Source organism: Heliangelus exortis, chromosome 14, assembly GCF_036169615.1.
Source record: "Heliangelus exortis chromosome 14, bHelExo1.hap1, whole genome shotgun sequence".
Lineage (NCBI taxonomy): Eukaryota > Metazoa > Chordata > Aves > Apodiformes > Trochilidae > Heliangelus > Heliangelus exortis.
The window spans coordinates 11692395-11711714 of NC_092435.1; the positions used below are offsets into that span (position 1 = coordinate 11692395).

Consider the following 19320-nt stretch of genomic DNA (forward strand, 5'->3'; position numbering starts at 1 on the left):
GGAACAGACTGACACCAGTAATTCTATTTATTTATCTTGATTTCTGAAGACTAACATGCTGTGTGCTTCACTCCTGCCCAGTGTGCTAGAGAATGTTCCCCCTTTCCTTTGCTAAAATACCAAATGAGATTAAAATAATGTTTTACTGAATCTAGTCCAGAAATACAGGGCATGGGTTTTGTCCTGTCTTTTGCTGAGCACATCTGTTTGTTTGCCACTAATAATAGTTTAATCAATGGGGCTGATTCCTGTGTATTCTCAGTCTGGTGGTAGCCCAGAAGACCCAGATGAGAGCAGAAAAGTGCCTTTTGTACCTGTCAGGTTTTTCTCTTTTTTTTTTTTTTTGTGCTTAATTAAAAGCAAAGAGAAAGTTTTACTCTTGTTTGCATGAATGGTCACATCAAATGGTACAGGAAAATCTAGGCCAAGCTGCTTTCAGCAGGCTAAGGAGCATTGTACTACTGCACCGCTTCCTTTCATCATGGCAATGCCTCCTAATAAACACTGGGCACCTTTTGAACTTTCTTTGATACTGTTAGCTTCACTTTTCTCTGAGTACCCCAAAGCCCACTGTACCCTTCCCTGGCAGCTGTTGTTAGGAGATGTGTGGGTGTGGGATGGGGAGGAGAGGGATGCGCTGGAGCATCCTCGCTGCTGCTGGCGGAAACGGTGCCAGTTATATAACGGCCGGGCTGGGTAACCAGGCAAAACTCCATCAACTCTTATGCAGGAGGGCTCAGAGGGTTTGGGGCTGCTGCCTGGCTAAAGGGTAAGTCAGGAATGTATTTCTCTTGGGGGATCAGGGATGCGCACGCATGTGTTGGTGTGCTTGGTCCTGCACAGGGGGCTCCAAAAGCAGAGGCTGTGGGCAATGGTACCTCAAGCAAGCACAGCTAACAATGGAACAGATCAGTTTGGGATGTTGCTGCTTTGTGGAACAGCTCTCTAACTTGCTTGTGCTGGTTTTCTGCTTTCCTCTAATGTGCCCGAAACACCAGAATAGGCTGTGCGTAAACCACAAGGGCTTAACAGTGGTAACAGCACTTTTTGAGAGAAGGCTGTGTTCAGGCAGTGAAATGCTTTACATCCCAAGATATTGGCATTATTCAGAATGGAACTTGTTGGGGCTTTGCTGTGGGTTTGTTACATGTGCAGAGTTGTGGGAGTTCTCAGCTCAGCTGCTGCGTTTGCTCGTCAGCGTGGAAATGATGTTGGCTGAGTGCACGCTGTGTCCACAGGGGCTGGATGCCCATATCTGTGTTATTCCATACTGGACCTTCCATATCTGTGTTATTCCATACTGGTCATGATGTAAGGCCAGAGCTATAGGTCTGGACATGCTTGCCAGAGGGGAGCTATCTGTATGTGTAACACTCTCAGGGAGCTACTGTCAAATGTGCACCTCAGAGCAGAAAGCAATCTCTGTTTGCAGCAAGGTGAACAGTAAACAGAATGCTTGAGCTTTTGGGGATTAGGTTATAGGGGTTATGATCACTCTGTAGGTGCTATGTGTACTTAAAGTATCTGGGAGGCACTGGTGAAATTGATGTGTCCCTTACAGAAGCAGAAGGGGTGTGGAGAAGGGCTGCACAGCCTAATCAGATGTGAGTACAGAAGATTCAATCAGCAAGAAATGGAGCCCAAATGAACCTAATTAAGCAAGGGGATCTGAAGTATTCACAAACAGAAATATTTGCTTCTGAACAGTCAGGTGCCTAAATCTGGAGCAGCCTGAGGCTGTGGGACTGGCACTGCAAGGGTGAGTCTTGCCCTAAGATGAACCATGCAACAGAAAAATCTCTTGGTATTAGAAACAAGCTTGTATTCCCCTGAGACTGTGAATCTTTTGTGCTCAGTTTTTAGGCTCTTCTCTTTCCTGTTACTGTCCTAAGGGTACTTGATGTTACAATTCCTGTCACTTTGGCTTTTGCATTCAGTCCTTGCATCTGGAACAGCAGACTGCCAGGGCCCACATCCTCTGTCATCTTTGTTCTCCTTCTCTTGCTGTGCTCGGTTCTGGTGGTTCTGTAGGTCCAGGTGGTTATGTGGCCCTTGGGTGAGGAGACGTGTGTAAGTAAAGTGACTGAACCTGAGGGCAGTGTCTCACTGCAGGCTCACAGGAGCTACACAAGGACTCTTTCCCTGATGGTTTTTATGCTGAGTTTCTGGTGGGTGGTCAGACATGTGGTGTCTGACACTTCTCTTGCACCTCACCATCACCAGTGTGCTTCTGGCTTGTTGCAGAAGTTTTGCAAAGAGCAGCTCCCTGACATTTCTTACCCCCACCCCAGGCATGCCAGGAGGGGTGTGACAGGGCCACCTGTGGCTGGTGGCTGCTGTGTCCAGGACTCATACCTGGAGAAGGGAAATGAGCTTGGTGAAATCCCATCCAGATGGCAAGCATGGACACAACCATCTTTGTGACTGGGGAGGTGGCTTCTCCGTGCAGCAGAAACACCTCAGCAGTGGGGGAAAGATCATCAGTTGCTCACTAGAAGTTGGTGCAACTAATAAAAACCATCATCTGTGAACAGTGCAAGCAGGATGAGGCAGAAGCTGTTCCTTACTGCAAGCTGTGGTAAAGATCACTGAGCTGCAAGCACAGCCCTGTCTGGGGTCTGTGCTCACTCGAAGTTCTGCATGAGAGAGGGTGGTGGGTGCATGGCAACTACAACCCCAGATGGTGTAATTCATGTTTTTATTACTCTGAACGTGCTCCTGAGATCAAAGCTGTGGGTTTCTGTGGTGCTGGGGAGAAGGCCACTCAGCACAGTGGGGCTGTTAAAGCCTGGCTTGGGGCTGGCTGTCACTGGGTCTCACTGGGCCAGAGATGGACCACAGACTTGAAAATCTGATTCGTATTTAGGTGCAGACATCTCTCCTTGGCTGATCAGTTCCCAGCTGATACCAGCCCAAGGCAAAGAGAAGATGGTTTAACCCACAGGTTTGCTGGTGGTGAAGTGCGAGAGGTTTAGGAGAGCAGGTCTGTACCTCAGATACAGCTGCCTGTGGGCAGAGATGGAGAGCTTGGAAGGAGCAGTTCAGGTGTCTGGATCCCTGAGCAGGCACGAAATGCTGAGAGTTTATAGCAGGTTACCCAGGATTGTTGCTTTATTTTTCCCCTCAGGCAGGAACTGAGCCCATTTTGGGTGTTGTTTTTGTTTTGGTTTGTTTGTTGTTGTTGGTTTTTTTTAACCTTGGCTTGATTTTTAAGTATTTTAATCCCAACAAGAACAGATCTAAAACATGTTTTGGGTCTGGGTCTGGTCCAGGACAGTGGTCCATCTGAAAACTGGTATTTGTTAGAACAGTTCTCCAGCAGCACTCCTGGGATCTGGGCTCTTCTGCCCTTGCTCTCCCTCCTGCTCTTGTCCTGTGTCACCCATCCTTCATGACAGGGGTAGGAAATGCCAGCAGTGGACAATACTGAGACTCCAAGTGGTTCTGTGCTCTGGCAAAGGGAAAGGACATACGTGGGGAAAGATTGTCTCTGTTCCATCCCCTTCTGTTTTATCCATGTGTGCTGGTTGGAAGCTGATGAGCCAGTTTAGTCTTGGGCTTAAAACAGAACCAGGACAGCTTTAGTCACACCAGGGCTGAAAACCTTAGCTTTGGTGTCCCAGGCTCCCTTCTCCTGGGGTAGGGTGCAAGTGAATAGAAGCAGCACAGGACTGGCCAGGACACAAAGACTGCTAAATGCACATAATTTGTCATTAAAAACTTGTTTTAAAAATTGGAAGCTATTGGCAGCCTTTCTGGGAACATAAACATAGATGCCAAGAATTAACCACATCTCCAAGCCTATGCTTCACTGTCTCCTTGAGTCTCCTTCTGTCTTGCTGAGCAGGAGGATGGGTGGCAGCCTCTGCTTTCCCTTTCCAGGACAGAGGTACAAGTTAGTCTTGCATCAGCAAAGCAGCTGCCCCAGACCTGCAGTGGAGTTGGACCTTCTGGTACTGCAGGGCCCCAAGCACTGGCTGCATCGTTGAGCACAGGAGAAAGGCCAAAAGTGACTGTAGGAATAAAAATATCCCCGAGTTCCCCAGTTTTTCATACAATGATCACCGTGGTGCTGGTGGCTTTGTAACTTTTGCAGCCCCACCACAGGTTCCTGGTTGCTGCCTGCAGATGGTGAGCGTTGTCCTATATATGAGGCTGGTTTCTCTGTGCACATGCCTGTGTTTAATTAAAATTATGAAATGGTAATAAAAAATTTAAAGTGTCATTACAACCTGGTAAAGAGCCTGGGATCTGCAACTCAGCTGCAAGTCTCCCATCGGCAAAGCTGCTCGGAGCTTATCCCAACTGTTTGGTGGTTGCTCCCCTCTGGGAACAGCTCTCTGAGCAAGACATTGCTTGTCTTGTTTGTCATGGACTTGCCTGGATATGACTGTGTCAGCACCTTTCTCAAGTCTTTCCTCTAGTGGAAATTTAGCCTGGTAAAAACTCTTACCAGCCAGATGCCTCAGCAAGAGCAGTGCTGGGTATTCTTTGCCAATGTGTAACTTCCTTCTTGAAAGAGTGGTTTTGATGTAGGCAGGGGTCACCAGGACTGCTTTGGCATCCTGATGAGGGTATTCACTCTGAGAAAGTGGAGATAACTAAGGGCATGTAGTGATAGAGCAAGGGCAATCGTCTCCTCTGGTTGCCTGGCAGAGCAGCCCAGCTCAGCTGCTGATGTGGAGCACCTCAGAGAAGTTGCTGAGTCTTGTCAGGAGAGGAGTGCTGATGCTCTCTGGGACCTTGGGAAGTTATGCCTGAGGCAGGCCAATAAATTGCAATGTTTTCAGTGACCACAGCAGCCTTTTGATTAGATTGCCCTTCTCTCCATCAACTCTTGAATCAGAGTAATAACGTAATGAAGGATGAATAATAAAGGTGACTGCAGATGCCTTGCTGTCCCAGTCCCCCCAATGTGCCAGCCCACTGAACCCATTTGCTCTTTTGGCCTTATCTTGGCCAGAATATGGCTTTGAGTCTTCTTAAGTGGGTGGCTCAGGCAGCCCTCTGCTCGAAGTTCTGCTTCAGCCTGGTGGAAAGTACTGTGCCAGGCTGTATGTTTATTAATAAGCTGATTTTGAAAGGAGATGGAGCACCATGTCTGAGCTCTTGTGGCAGGGCTAGCTCATGATATTGGACAGGAAGCAATTGTCACTTTTGCTAAATCTGTCCTATTGTAAGCAAGCTGCTTACAGCATGCAGCTGAGGTGGGCAGACTGACAGGCTCATCCACCTTAGGGCTCTACCCAAAGTCAAATTTGAAGCCTGCTTTTCTCAAGAACACAATTGTCCCTTGGAAATTGTTGTCTCAGGGGCACAAAGCAAGCTCTGAGGAGCAGAACATTCACCATCTTTGCTCAATAAACTCTGTCTGTGTGCCTGCTCCAGGGCTCATAGACCTTCATTCCTGGGCAATGGTAAAACAGGACTCCTGAGGAACAGAAGGGACATGGAAATCATCAGAAAACATCCTTGTGCATTGCTTGGTGAGGCAGCACAGGTTTGCAAGCAACCTGAGGAGCTGGAACAGAGCAGAGCCTTCTACAGAAAAGGTGAACTCTGTGACACCAGATCAGCAGTGCAGGACTCTCAGCAACGCTTTCATAGCAGGGGAGCTGTGGCAAGTGGCATACAAAGAGGCTCTTGGCTATCTCTTGCTCTTCCCTGTGTAGGAAGATGCCAATCCCTAACATAGAGACCCCACCAGCACCTCACCTGCATCAGTGAGTTCAATGGCTGAGGGATGGGCTTGGGGAGGGAAGGAGGTGTGGGCACCTCCTTCTGCTGCTCCCTTCCTGCACCACCTCCCTCTGGCAGTCAGCTCAGGTCAGTCTTCCCTGGCGAGACACTGGGCATGACCCCCCCTTCATGCATCCATAGTAAGAAAGCAATGAATTCCTCCCAGGTGTCTCCATCTCTTTTTCCAGGCAATACTTCACCCCTGCATCACAAAACACAACTTGTCTTTCAGAAACAATGCCCCATTTTGGCTCGCATTTGGCCAAAGTGTGAAGCAGATCCTTGAATTTGAGCAGATAAATAATTCCCTTGGTGGAGGGGTTGCTTAACATTAAGTCTGTTGCTGAATCAGCTCCTTGATCTTTGGCAACCCTTGGGCTTCGGAAGTGTTTATAGATGTAAACATTAGGTCACAGGTTCAAGTGACGTTGCAGCATGTGGGACATGATGCTGAGCTTTATGGGGCAATAAAACTCAGTGCTGAAAGCTGTCAGTAGTTTCCTCTTTGTAGTTCCCTCTTCACAGGTCTTTACATCTGCTTTTAACAACCCTTCCTCAGTGGCATCTAATAGTGCTTCGGAACATCTCCAGTCTTCTTCAGTTTCGTGTCATCTCTGTGGTGCTCCCCATGCCAGGGGTGCCTGCTGATATTATTCTCTTTCCTGTGATTGCAGGAGAAGCTCTGCACGAGATTGCAATGCTGTGTGAAGCTGGAAGAGTAGCTTGTGTGTGGAGTTTGAAGGCTGTCAGTGACAATTTGCACTGTGAAATGATGGGACTGTACAAAATATGCCTGGGAAGAGCTTTGGGAGACCTTTGGTTTTGTTGCTTCCTATGAGGAGGTTCACATCAGTGAAAGGTAGAGATGCACCTGAGTGACTTCTAGAGTTAAAACTTAAGAAAACAAGACAGGAAAGTGGTTTTAAATGCTGTCAGGAAAAGGAGGTGGGAGATAGATTAAACACCGTATTAAAATCACTTAATGGCAGAGCTGTAGGTTCTGAGTGGAATTCCTTGCTTTCAGCCCACCAACAGCAATCACATTTCTGAGATACTGAGCTGGGATCCCCTCCAGTTCCTGCAGACACTGCAAAGTTCATCTGCTTGGTGGCCAACACAGATGATGGGTTGTACCAGTAAGGTTATTGGTACACAGGTGTCTGGTTCAAGACCAAAGAAGGTTGTTCTGTCTTCTGCTTCCTGCCATCACCTCTGCATCAGCAAAGTAGTTGAAAGCTGATCTTTTCAAAACTTTTCTCCCAGCATGGTCTTTCAACCATTCAAGTGAGTTCTTCCATGCAAGGGAGGCTGAGAGTGGTGAAAGTGCTTTTTCAAGGCCAAGATTTGCTTGAGTTGGTCATGAAGCTGCACCCTGGGGGCTGCTGAATCAGGCTGCTCCTAAAAGTCAAGAGAATTTTAATGTATGAGATGTTTATGTCTCCTCTTGAACTGTTATAACGAGGATAACATGATAAAATCAGGGAAAATGGGGTCACAGAGCAGAGCCCTGGGGAAGAGCATGACCAGCTCCTCTGGTGTTTACTTTGTGATGTGTTTTGCTTACCAACTGCTAAACATAGCAAGGCTGAAGGTGCCTCATCACTCTTCTGAATTTCAAACAGTTTGTTGGGTCCTAACGGGGAGCACACCAGTGGTAGTTTTAACCAGCTGTGATATAGAGGCTACTGAAACCCACAGCCCTGTTGCCATAACAGCACTTGTATTTTTATCTTGAGGAGGAAATGTCCATTGAAATTACCTTTTGACTCCCAAAAGGTGAAAATATTTCTATTTGGAGTGGTATGTATGAACGCTCATAACTTTCTTACTTTTAAGGTAGAAAAGTGTTGGCTGGTAGGCTTATAGATTTGGGTTGTGTGTTCTCTGCAGTCTTCAGCAACTGGGTTGAGGTTTCCTTGGATGTTTTAGCAATTTTTTAGGAAGTGTTGGATAGGGTTTTGAATACTCTTTACATGAATCTGTAGTACAAGGCCTATGAGAAGTGACATGATACATTGCTGCTGGAGAGAGTCAAGGAGGATTTGATGCCTAAAAAGCACTCCTTAAATTAACACAGCTACCTGATGGGAAATCCACCTACTGAGGACTTGAATTCAGGGACTGAGGAACCCATAAGAGTGCTGGAGAGCACCTCAGAAAAAAGATTCCTCAAAGCATTTTACTCCATGCACATTCAGACTGTTACATGATTGTTAAACCTCAATTAAAGGTCGCAATTTGTGTTTAAAGCCAAGCATCAGAGATGTTGTCTGTAAAATCCCTTCATGGTCTACTCTCAGAAGATTGGCACCTGTTTGCTGCCCTGGTCCTAAAACCTGAGTTCCCAGATGCTCAATGGCAAGAAACACTGAGCTAAAAGTACTTGGTGGCAAAGATATGAGAATAAATTCAAAAAGAGCTATTTTAGGCAGAAAGGTTTTCTCTTCCTTAATACTGTGGACTTTATTATTTTTTTCAGTGTTTTGTACAAACTGTGACCAGCTCTAGAAAGTACTTTAAAACCACACAGAGTAGGGTAGACTGAATTTTTTCCTAAAGATCCCTCAATAAGTATTATTCTGTTTGTGTCTGTGCAAATGGATCAGCCATCAGTGCAGAATTATTTTTTTCTGTGAAGCTGAACAAAACAAAACTTTTACTTTGCAGGTGAGATTCAGTTTCCCAGTAATCTGAGACTCTGCTGCAATCCAGAATAATTTTTGTTTTTTTTTTTTTTTAAGGGCCCTAGTGATCATCTTAGGCAGGAGTCTGGGTTTCTGTAGGTCCCTTTGTTTCAGGTATTGAGCATTTCTTTGAAATTCTGCCCTTCCCAGGCATTTCAGTCTGGATGTCCTGAGTCACTTTGCAGATGTTAAACACAATTTTTCTCAAGTGAATTTGGCTGTGGGTTGTGCATCCCAATGCTGTGCATGGTGTGTTCTGCAGATCCAGCTGGTCACTTCTCCCTTAGCCTGCAGCCACCCTGCATCAAGAGTTTGGTGGAGGAATTCAGTTTTAAATAGCATTTCTATTCTCTAGAACTTTAACATGGTTAGAAAAGAACTTGCTCTGGGGGGGGCCACTGGTTGCATGTGAGACACTGCTGGCTCTTAGGAGCATGGCTGTGTTTACAGGAGCCAGGATTTTTCCTGGAAAGCAGGAAGGAGGACACTGCTCCCTCCAGAGTGTGGGATTCAGTTCTGCAGCCTGGCTTGCCTCTCCCTCACTAAACTGTGAGGGAGAAATTTCTCACTGGCTCTATCACAAGGTATTTCTGCAGCAGTTCTGATGCTCTAACAACACCCAGCTACCCTTCAGTGCATGCTAAAGCTCTTAATTTTGTTTGGGGTGGCTTAATTTACTGCTTTGGGTGTGGGGAGATCTGGGGTGATTTTTATTTTTGTGCTGAATGCTGTGGTTAAAGGAATAACCTAAGTAGCTTCACAGTATTGCCCCTCACTGAATGAAAACTATGGAAACACAAAAGGTGTGAAAAGCTAGACTGAATTTTCAGCTTTCAGAGCAGCACTTTGTTGAACAGAGATGAACCTAAGCATGAGCTCAAGTTTCACTGCAGTGTTTGCTGACTGAGGCCCTTAATTAATAACATCAGGTATAGAGATGGTTCAGATATTGGCTTCAGCCACACAGAAAATTCAAACACAAAAGCAAATTGCATTGCAGTGACAAAATAAAAAAAATCACTATGCATTTCCAGTGCTGAAATTTGGTGGGTTGCAATGGATTTGCATTACAAGCAGCTCGGTAACAATCTACTGGGCGAGAGTGATGTTGAAACAGAAGATAGCAATGGTGTTTGGAAACAGAATGTATGGGAGAAAAATAGGCTGTTGAGACATTCGTTTGTGAGATAGCTCCAGACAAAGTACTGAGCACAAGGCAGTGTGTAGGAGAAGAAAAAAAGTGCATTAAGGCTTCTTTCTCTGCTGCATGAATCATCAAAACTGATGTAAATATGCTTTCTTGTAAGCTGTATTTATGTTAGTCATCTAGAGGAGTCAATTCTGGCTTTCCTGAGCAGATCTGATGTAAGTCTGGAGGAATCTTCTGATGAGCAGCATTTTGTGTGTCCATTACCCCTACAGGTCATGGAAGACGAGACTGACTAAAAGCAAATCACCATGACCATTCCTTGGGCACTTAAACAAAATCCCAGAGCCTCAAATCCAGGATGGTAATGTTATCTAATCTGTTTCTGAAAATCAGGTATGAGAGTCTGAGTAACATGGCAGTTTAAAATAATCTTCCTTTTTTTCTCCTTGCCTGTATCTCTGGGTGAGCTTCAGCAGGGAGGCAGCGGGGAGGCCAGGAGGCTTGGTTAGCACAGTTGCAATCTTAAAATTTGTCAGAACTGTGGTGTAGCTGGTTAGTGAGAGTTGGCAGGAGTCAAAATATAGTGTGACACCAAGGAACGGGATCTCAGATTGGGTAGGTTCAAAGTCAGAAAAGTGCTGTAACAGCCTGCCAGAGCTGTCACATATTTTGGGAGTTCTTATGCTCCATACTCAGTACCCAAGGAGAAGACGCTGCTCTTCTGGGCATCTTTTGGCCTTGTGCAAGGCCTTGCTTTAAAGATGAAAAAAAGTAATTCTTAATAATGAAAGGATACCAGCAGATTGCAATTTCATGGGGTTTTAGGAATGAACTTTCTGTCTGCTAAAGTCAGAGGCAGCTGACTTTAAGGTTATTTAGTCACTGTTTTGTCTAACAGAGTGCAATTGCCTTACTAGATCAGTGTTATCTGAAAGGGCATTCAGTAAATATCAGGCAAGATATCAGCTGGGCTTCCTTGTGTGTTTTGTTGGTAGTAATTAGGGTTTAGATGAGAAAGTATATTTTAGAAATCTGTCCACATGTGGAGTACTTTGGAAATTCACCTGAAGGTAAATTCATGACAAACTATCCTTGGTTTCTAGTGCTTTTGGGGATGGTTTTGGATTTTTCAACCACAGAGGTACCCCCAGTGCTACAACCACCCAGTCACCCAAAGAAAAACATGAGGTTTTGGATGTTGTACCAAGATCCTCCAGTGCCACAGAGCTACCAGTGGGCACTGTAACAGGGAGCCTGGCATCAGGCCTGGGAGCTTTATCCTGGCTGTCTTCTCTCTGATGTGTCTGCCTGATGCTTGAACCCTCTGCAAGTCAGCTCAGGCAATCTTAAACTTCCAGCTCTGGAGCCCAAGAGAGGAGAAAGGAGGTTCTTGGCCCCAGCACCCTAGCTGGCTTGTCCCTTGTCAAGGACAGCACAAGTTATTTTCTCCCAAGCAAATATTTACTACGTGCATGGGGGAGAGTTTGTATACAATGTGTTGGCATTACATCAATACAGATTTATTCTGTTGTGTGCCTTAGAAGTTTAATTAACATGAGCTTTGCAATATGTGCTGGAAAGTAAATAGCAGGCGCATCTTTATTTACTTGGCAGAAGAGTAACACTTCTGAAGAGGATATGAAAGCTTTTCCTGGTGCGTGTGACTCTATACACCAGTACCCTGCAGGCTATTCCGCAGTGCACACACTTCTAAAATCCCTTGTAAGCCCAAATATCATGTTTAGGGGAGTCTTAAGTGCTGTACAAATCTTGTGGTGAGCCTTTGCACAGGTGGTGAGTTTCAGCCCCCCATGTGAAGTCCATGCAAACAAACAGGCAGCCCAGAAACCAAAGGAGCTGATGGTCTCCATCAGTTTGGCAGCTGTGCAGAGCCATTTGTGGAAAACACACCAGATGCACAGGCTGGTGCTTCTTTGGATTTTATCATGTTAGTGATCAAAAATACCCTATATCAGCAGATATCCACAACTGATCAGTTTTCATTTGGAAGGACTTCATGGCTGAGAAACTATCTGTCCACTGAATTAAAAATCTCAACTGACAGTTTTTGTCATAAGAGTCCTGATATAACTTCTAGTAGAGAACCACAGATGGCAACCATGTGAGAAGGTTACTGTGCTTTTGATGCCATCTGCATTAGAATCAACCTAAAAGAAGTGTTGTAACCTATAAGTGTTCATCTTCTGATGTCTCATCCATAAAGCCTGGTTATTGGAGATTATTTACATATGAGGTTTCCATTGTGGAGTTCAAGGTGAGCTCAGGGTGCAAAGTCACTGATGGGAGCTCTAGGTAGAGATAAGAATTCCAGCTTCACTGGAGCTGTCAGACCCATGCATACTTTCACACATTTAATGTGTCCTCATCAGCTTCCCTGGAATTGCCTTTTATTCACTTCTCCAGGGCTTAGGTCCAGGTGGAAAAGGAGGAGAGCCCTGCTTTGAGGAAGATCCTCTCAGCACCAGAACATCCTGGCTCACAGGCAAGCTCTGTTCTTCCTCCACTGCATCCCCCAGCCTCCTGCAGATGTTCTTGTTCTGCTGGGCATTTTGCTTTAGCATCTCACGTGTGGGATAACCCTGTTGTTGTACTCCCTGTTTTCCAGGAAAAGCTTTCAGCATTTCATGAGCTGCTAAAATATGCATAGCCACGAACTTAGCTATTAACATAGCCCTTACACCAGGCTTACAACAAGGACCAGATTTCTCATTGGTGATTAATCCTTTTGGGCTGGACACAACAGTCAAGTCGCTCTTACTTTTCTCAATACTTTCCCCCTCTCTTCCTATGCTTGTTCCTGTTTTGTTCTTCAAAGATCATTTAAAGGATGTTTAATGTGAGTTAATGCTATAGAAATGCCATTGATGGCTCTGTTCAAATCTGACAGCTCTGTTACTCTAAGGCATCAGGTTGCAAACCATCACCTAACATCCCAACACAACAAGTATTCTTCTACATTGTCATTAAAGAAGAGGTAGAGTGGATGCATATTTTTTCCAGGGTTGTGCAAGAACAGGCATAACACTTGTTAATTGTCCCTTCTGTCCCCAAACACATGCACTGCTTTGCTGCTCTGAATAGGTTATTACTGCCTTGTTTGTAGTCAGCACCCGAGCTTCAATATAAAAATTGCAGTGGGTGCTGGTTTGTTCTCTGGACCTCTTTACAGCTCTTCTTCCATCTGCCTCCTGATTTTTCTCTGCCTATTGAAATCTGATGCATTCTGGGGGGCTGGTAGCCCAGATGTTTTCACGACAATGGTGTCTTTATCATCAGGATTTCATAATTAGGCAATTATTTTTTTTACAATACAGTGATTCCAAGATTTTTGTGTAATAAGCAGTTAGCTATTATAATCTGCTAGAAATGCATTTTTGTGTAAGTATGGATTAGAATAGATTTTAATTTTACAATTTCAGAGATCTAAATTAGACATTGTAGTCAAGAAAAATGACTTTTTATGTCTAGTAGAACATTTACTTTTGTGTTGTGCTTATGCCAGCTAGAGTGAAATACTTGCATGTGTTTTTAATCTGAGGTTAAGTTAAAACTGGTGGTAAAAGAGATGGTGGGAAAATGGTTTGTGATGATGCAAGAAAATGCAACTGGAATTTTTAAGATATTGCAGTGCCCTGGCCTCTCCTGCTGTGCAACAGGAAAGTCAAAATGTTAACAGAAATAAAATCTTAGTCTGAGCCAGCTGGGAGGTGGAATAATTTCAAGACATTTTGTTCTGACTATTTCAACCACTTCTTTTTGCATGTAGCTGGAATGTTGGAGCAAAAGTCATTTTATTTCCACCACTTCCTATTCTGTGTGTGTGTTGCAGCTGAGAAATGCAATAAGTAACTGCCTGCAAAATGAGCATAATCCAGGAAAGAATAATTTCCCACATTTCCCTAAAGAACTCCATCTGTAATTTCTCTCACTCTGTCTTTTTATTCTTATTTGTTTTCCCCAATGTTCAGTACAATATGAATCCTTTCCAATGTTAAGACTGAATTTAGTCTTTCAGTTTATCTTTTGCTGCTTAATAGCTAATATTAAAAATTGATTTCTGAGGATGTTCACAGAGGTAGATACAGTTTTAAACAACTCTGGATGAGAATAATTTTCTCTTTCTGTGCTTCTTTTATTTCTAATAGGAAACTATCTGAAAACTTTCCTCCTAGTCCATTTCTATTTGTGTTTTAATGGGAAAACTCCTGATGGCTCTGAAGATGCAGACAGTATTTTGCTGAACCAGGGTCCTATTTAGGTCTTTAATCCTGCAATGCTGGGGCTGTGCTGAGACCCCCTGGCACTCCTAGAATTCTTGCAACTATGATTACTTTTTGCCAGGTTTCTGGATAGTTTTCCACTCATGCCTTCTGCATACCCTGCATGGGGGGCTCAGTATCTCTCCACTAACTCAAGTGTAGGTTACCAACACAACCAGCCTTCTTGCTCCTTTCTGCTTTAACATCATCCAGCTCTCTTCCTTTGCTCTGTCAGGAAAGTAGCAGTAGTATAACAGGGTTTTTTTGCCTCTGGAAGACCAGGGCATGCAACATGAAAAGAGATGAACCTCCATGCTGTGAAACAGACACTGACCCTGTGGCTGGTGATTGTCTCCTGACCCATTAACCATGGAGTGGCTCTGGATGATAAATGCCACAGATTACTTGTTTTTCTTGCAGGCTGCTGGCACTGTGTCCAGGTGTGCCTTTCAACCAGTGATGATGCTTTTATAATTTGAAAAATAAAAAGAAGCTATAAATAACATTGAGGAGAAAATTCCCAGTACTGCAGGAGTTTCCCTCGAAAAAAGGAACCCTATATATCCTTGAGCAAATACATCTTATCCCACCATATTTATCAGTTCCTCAAGTTCCTTCATCACCCTTGACAGAGATGGCAAAGTGTACAAACTTGGCTGCTTCTTGGATTGAAGGGAAGCCTGAGACAGGGGAGAAATCTGGGCAAGCAAAGAGAAGGAGGAAGATGCCATCTCACAGCTGATGGGATGATGATGGCTGTTGGAGGGAGAACAAGCCCAGAGAGCTCTCACAGGAGAGCAGCTTTTGCTGGTTACAGGGATCCTCAGGTCTTCTCTGCCTTTCAAGACTGAGCTCTGTGGTCTCTGAATATCAGGTCAGGATGAGGGAGCTGGAGTGAAAGCATCTAAAGCAGCACTATGGAGGTAAAAGAGGTCACCTTCATGAAGTGTGCCCCTGGACAGTTTCTTTACCAATAACACTGATGCTGTAGACAAAATTTGGGGTTTCTCTGTATGTCAGCATGATGGACTCCCAGGTCAAATTCTGCTGCGTGGAGAGGGCATGTTCAGACAGTGACTTTCAATGGCTTGAGGTCAGAAACCTCACACTGTATTCCTGTCCAACCAAAAATGATTTTTGTGGCCAGAATGAAGTAAATGATGACCACAGCTTGTCTAACTCTTCCCAGCCAGACCCACTGTTTGCCTCTGAGAAGTTAAGTAAGAGGTGACGTCGTAGTCTGAGCTCGGGGTGGCTTTCATGTTACGTGGTGCTCAAAAAGTAGGTTACTGGGTCAGGAACAGCAAGTTCTGACTGTTTGCCAGCTCGGCCTTTTTTTTTTTTTTTTTTTATCCCACAGTGTGTTTATACTCCTGTGACCTGCCATGCTAAAGTGAGTCTAAAATGAATACAAGCAGTGTTTTAAAACAGTCAAATGTGTTTGAACTTGTCTTTCTGTACTTGCATGGGATTATCCTTTTGCAGGATGCTTGCTTTATGGTGGCTTCCTTTTTTGGAATGAAAGGTGAAGCTAATTGGAATCCAGTGGCTAGGAAAAAAGACTTTCCTTCTTCTTAAATGGTGAGCTTGAAGTCAAAAAACTTTCTGAACTCACTGGAGAGTGCAATGATGTGGGGTCACTCAGAATTAAGTACTGCAAGAATTTGCTGCCAGATCGAGCAATACATTAGAGAAGATCCCTTGGCACATCTGCAAAATATGAATCCAGATTAGAATGGTGAATTTTGAAGTCAAGGATTTTTGATTCAGGCTCTGATCTCTTCAAAACACCCCCAGTTGCTTACATTGCTTGTTCCAAAACTGGGTCTATCCCCCAGGTGTTCTGTCCTTTTCTGCCTCCTCAAAGCCAGAGATCCTGACCATGCTGCCAGGTCTGCAGATAGAGGGCAGCTGCCAGCAGGGTCAGATCACCAAAGGTTCCAGGCTGAGGGTGGGAAACCTGATGGAGAATACAAGGAACACAGTTGCAGGCACCTTCCCCGTGAGACCAGGGGGGCAGCAGGGCTATGGTTGGGCTCCATGGTCTTAGAGGTCTTTACCAACCCAAATGCTCTCATGGTTTTCTGCTTCTGTGATGGTGGAGGTGAAGCTTATTTGTGCTGCATTGAGTTTGTATCTGCCCCAAGCACTGAACCCACATGCTGGGTGATGGAGCAGATCCCTTGTCCCTGTGCTGCTGTAGACTCCATGGCCCCACGAGGGGAGCACAAAGGCAGCAGCTGTGGCTTCCACATCCACAGGGCTGGCACGAGCCCCTTCTGGGGCTGATCAATCCAGAGGTGGCATCCATCTGCCATTAAGATCAGCAGCACCTGGCTGGACTGCCCCAGCCTTGCTGTTGGTTGTATCATGTTATATCCAAAGGGAAATTCCTTCAGTGTTGGAGGCAAGCTTCCCTCTTGATGTCTTTTCCTTTTGTTCCTTTGTGTCCATACTCCTGCAGCTTTCTTTCTTCTGGTTAAGTACAAAGTGTGGGGTAAACAAGGGATAGGTGGCCTGGCTTAAGATATTTGAATTATCTCACCAATAAAAATATTAAAGCAAAGCTTCAGAGTATGTTCAGTGGCTCTCTGCCAAAGCTGACTTAAGAGGAAACTATGTGGGCCGTTCACCCAAGTGATTCATCCAGTTTTTGGTGCTTCTGAAAACTCATCTAAAAGAAATTAAAGGGGAAAAAAATATTAAAAAAAGGAGGAGGATTTGAAGAAAGATTGCACCTCACAAAATTGCTCTCTTAAACTGCAGAGAGCTTTCTGCTGGCAGAGCAGACGTAGCAGAACAGAGGAAGGACAACATCACTTAATACTCCTCTCTAAGCTAAAATGGCATCAAATCACCACACAGCAGCAGCATGCCCAGAACCATGCCCATGGTTTCTGCAGCCTGCACAGGCCACCCTCAGCACTATGCTTTTCACATGCCTCTTCATGTTTCTTGCTTGTGAAAATATCTGACTTTCCACAAATGGTGGAAAAATATGTTGTTCCAAGAAGGGCAAGGTGGGTAATGCAGCCACAAGTCTCCAGATTTCTAACTAAGGATCAGCTTCTCTTACCATTTAATGAAATGCAAGTCAAACTGCAGCATCTCTCAGAGCATGTGTTATTTATGAGCCACTATCAGTCTCTTGGATCTGCAAAGGTTCCTGGCTGGTGGCTGCTCAGCAGGACCTCAGTTATCACTGCTGCCTTGCACTTCCCTCTCTGCTGGCAATCAGTTCAGTAACTACCAGAGAATGTGTGTTCAGCCTCAGCCTGCAGCCCCCAGCCTGCCCAGATGCTGAGTGTTTGGCATGGAGGGGACCAGCTCCCCCCCTGCCTGCCCCCTGCTCTCTTAGAGGGCTGGATCAGCCTCTTAGCTGATTAAAGTAGACATTACTCCATGTCCTTCAGAGGAGGTTTGCTGGTGTATGATGGACCAGAATCCAGCCAAGTGCTTCTTGAGAAGCAAAAGCTCTAATGCTGTGAGGAGGGGCATGCACTGAAAATGCAAAATACCCAGCAGACATTCCTGCTGGCCTTGTTTCCTAAGGGAATGTGGGGATGCAGACTTGGCCTGGAAGTTCAAGGGCACGTAGTGATAGGACAAGGGGTAATGGCTTTAAACTGGAAGAGGAGAGATTTAGGTGAGACATTAGGAAGAAATTTGGCACTGAAGATGGTGAGACACTGGCCCAGGTTACCCGGGGAAGCTGTGGCTGCCCCATCCCTGGAAGGGGAGGTTCAGGCTGGATGGGGCTTGGAGCAGACTGGTTTAGTGGGAGGTGTCCCTGCCCATGCAGAAGGTTTGGAATGAGATGGTCTTTGAAGTCTCTTCCAGCCTTCACCATTCTGGGTTTGTATGGTTCTAGGAAATTGACTCTTAAAAAAATCCATGCCTTTGGGTACCAGGTCAGGGTGAGTTTGGTGACAGTCTGTTGGTGACAGAGCTGTCACATCACACGTGCTGCTTTGACCCTCAGACCCCTTGGTTGTGTCATCTTGTGCAAAGCCTGCAGCAAAATGTGCTTGGCCTTGATTTCTCTCTCTCTCTCTGCAAAACAATGATGAGAGTGCTATCTGAGTGCTTTTACCTGGATTTTTTGGGGTGGAAAGTGACATGAAAGTTCAGCAATCTGAGTTTGTCCTTCATCCCTGCTGCACAAATAGCTCACCAGCCCAGCTTTGTCATTTCAGCAGCTGTAACATGAAAGTAAAAATATCAAAGCCTGATATTAGGGCTCTGCTTAGGAACTTACAAACCATTCTTATGGCAAAGGAACGTCCTAATAATACTCTGCTTCCAGTAAAAGAAAATACATATTACTCTCCACGTATGAGATTCTGACCTATGAACCTAGTTACACTTAATAAGATGTAACAGTTGCTCAGGGGACTGATAATAGGATATAGAGTCCTTTATCTCTGTGTCATGCCTTGAAATCCAGACCAGGCCATTAGCAATTAAAACATCTTACCATCTGATGCCTGTCCTGTAGCCTGTGCAAAATGAGTTTCAGCTCACCAGTCAGTGCATAAGCTTTTGGGCTTTCAGCTTGTTGGCTGGTTGTGGTGTTTGCTTGATCTTTTTGTGGGGTTTTTTTGTTTTGGTTTGGTTTTTGGTGTCTTTTTTTTTTTTTTTTTGAGGGAAGTGTCTTTTGGAATCCTATTCCTGCCTTAGTTAGCATCATGACCAGCTGTTTGGAGGCAGGCAAGCAGCCAGGCAGACATGAGGCTGTGGTGTTTTCTTTCTCTAAAGATGGTTTTGCAAGCTGAAGTATGTTAGAGCAAGGGCTTTGGGAGAGCAGCCAGCCCTGGCTCTGCTCATATGGAGTTTGTTTTGAGACTAAATACACAGTTGTGTTCTCTTGGCTTCTTAATACAGCAGCTATTTAGTAATATAAAAATAATAGCTTGTAAAGAATGATGCATGTGTTTCCTCTTTTTCTGTCTCTCACATGAAAAATAACCCAAATATTTATTTTCAAGAATTATTTGAAAAATGGAAGAGGATGAAGAGAACCTTTACTTACTGCAGCAGTCTCATTCAGACACGGATATGTTTGTATTCCATTAATTATAGTGAGGCTTTATGTTATATATATCTTTCTCCTTCATTTATACATTCTAGGGGTTTTATTTTCCCATCTGAAAACCCCCACCCAATGGGTGGCCAATGAAAGGCTCCATAATTACCATCTACAAGGGCTGGCTGAAAGGAAGTTATTTCTTTTTTTGTCATCAAGACAGTAATTTTTGCACACGGATGTTTGTGTTTTGGAGAGTTTTATATCAGCAAAGCCCACTGTTATCAGTGGCTGGTCAAGCACAGAATTCAAATTCCCTGTGAGCTGAACTGGGTCTTTGCCTTGCAGCTGTGGTTTGAGTGATGTCCCTGTGAGCAGAGGGGAACTGGGGCTTCTCAGGGGTCAGGCATGGTCAGCTTCTAGCCAGGGTCCTCACCCAGC

General features: G+C 44.8%; 1 protein-coding gene across 1 annotated transcript in view; it reads left to right on the forward strand.

Annotated features, from left to right (window-relative positions):
- Positions 1-684: 684 nt before the first annotated feature.
- The window catches only part of LOC139802406 (neuronal PAS domain-containing protein 2-like), a 102075-nt gene continuing 83439 nt past the window's right edge, over positions 685-19320 (forward strand). The window contains exon 1 of the mRNA XM_071757552.1: positions 685-769. The gene's annotated coding sequence lies outside the window, so the exon portion shown is untranslated. The remainder of the gene's footprint in view (positions 770-19320) is intronic.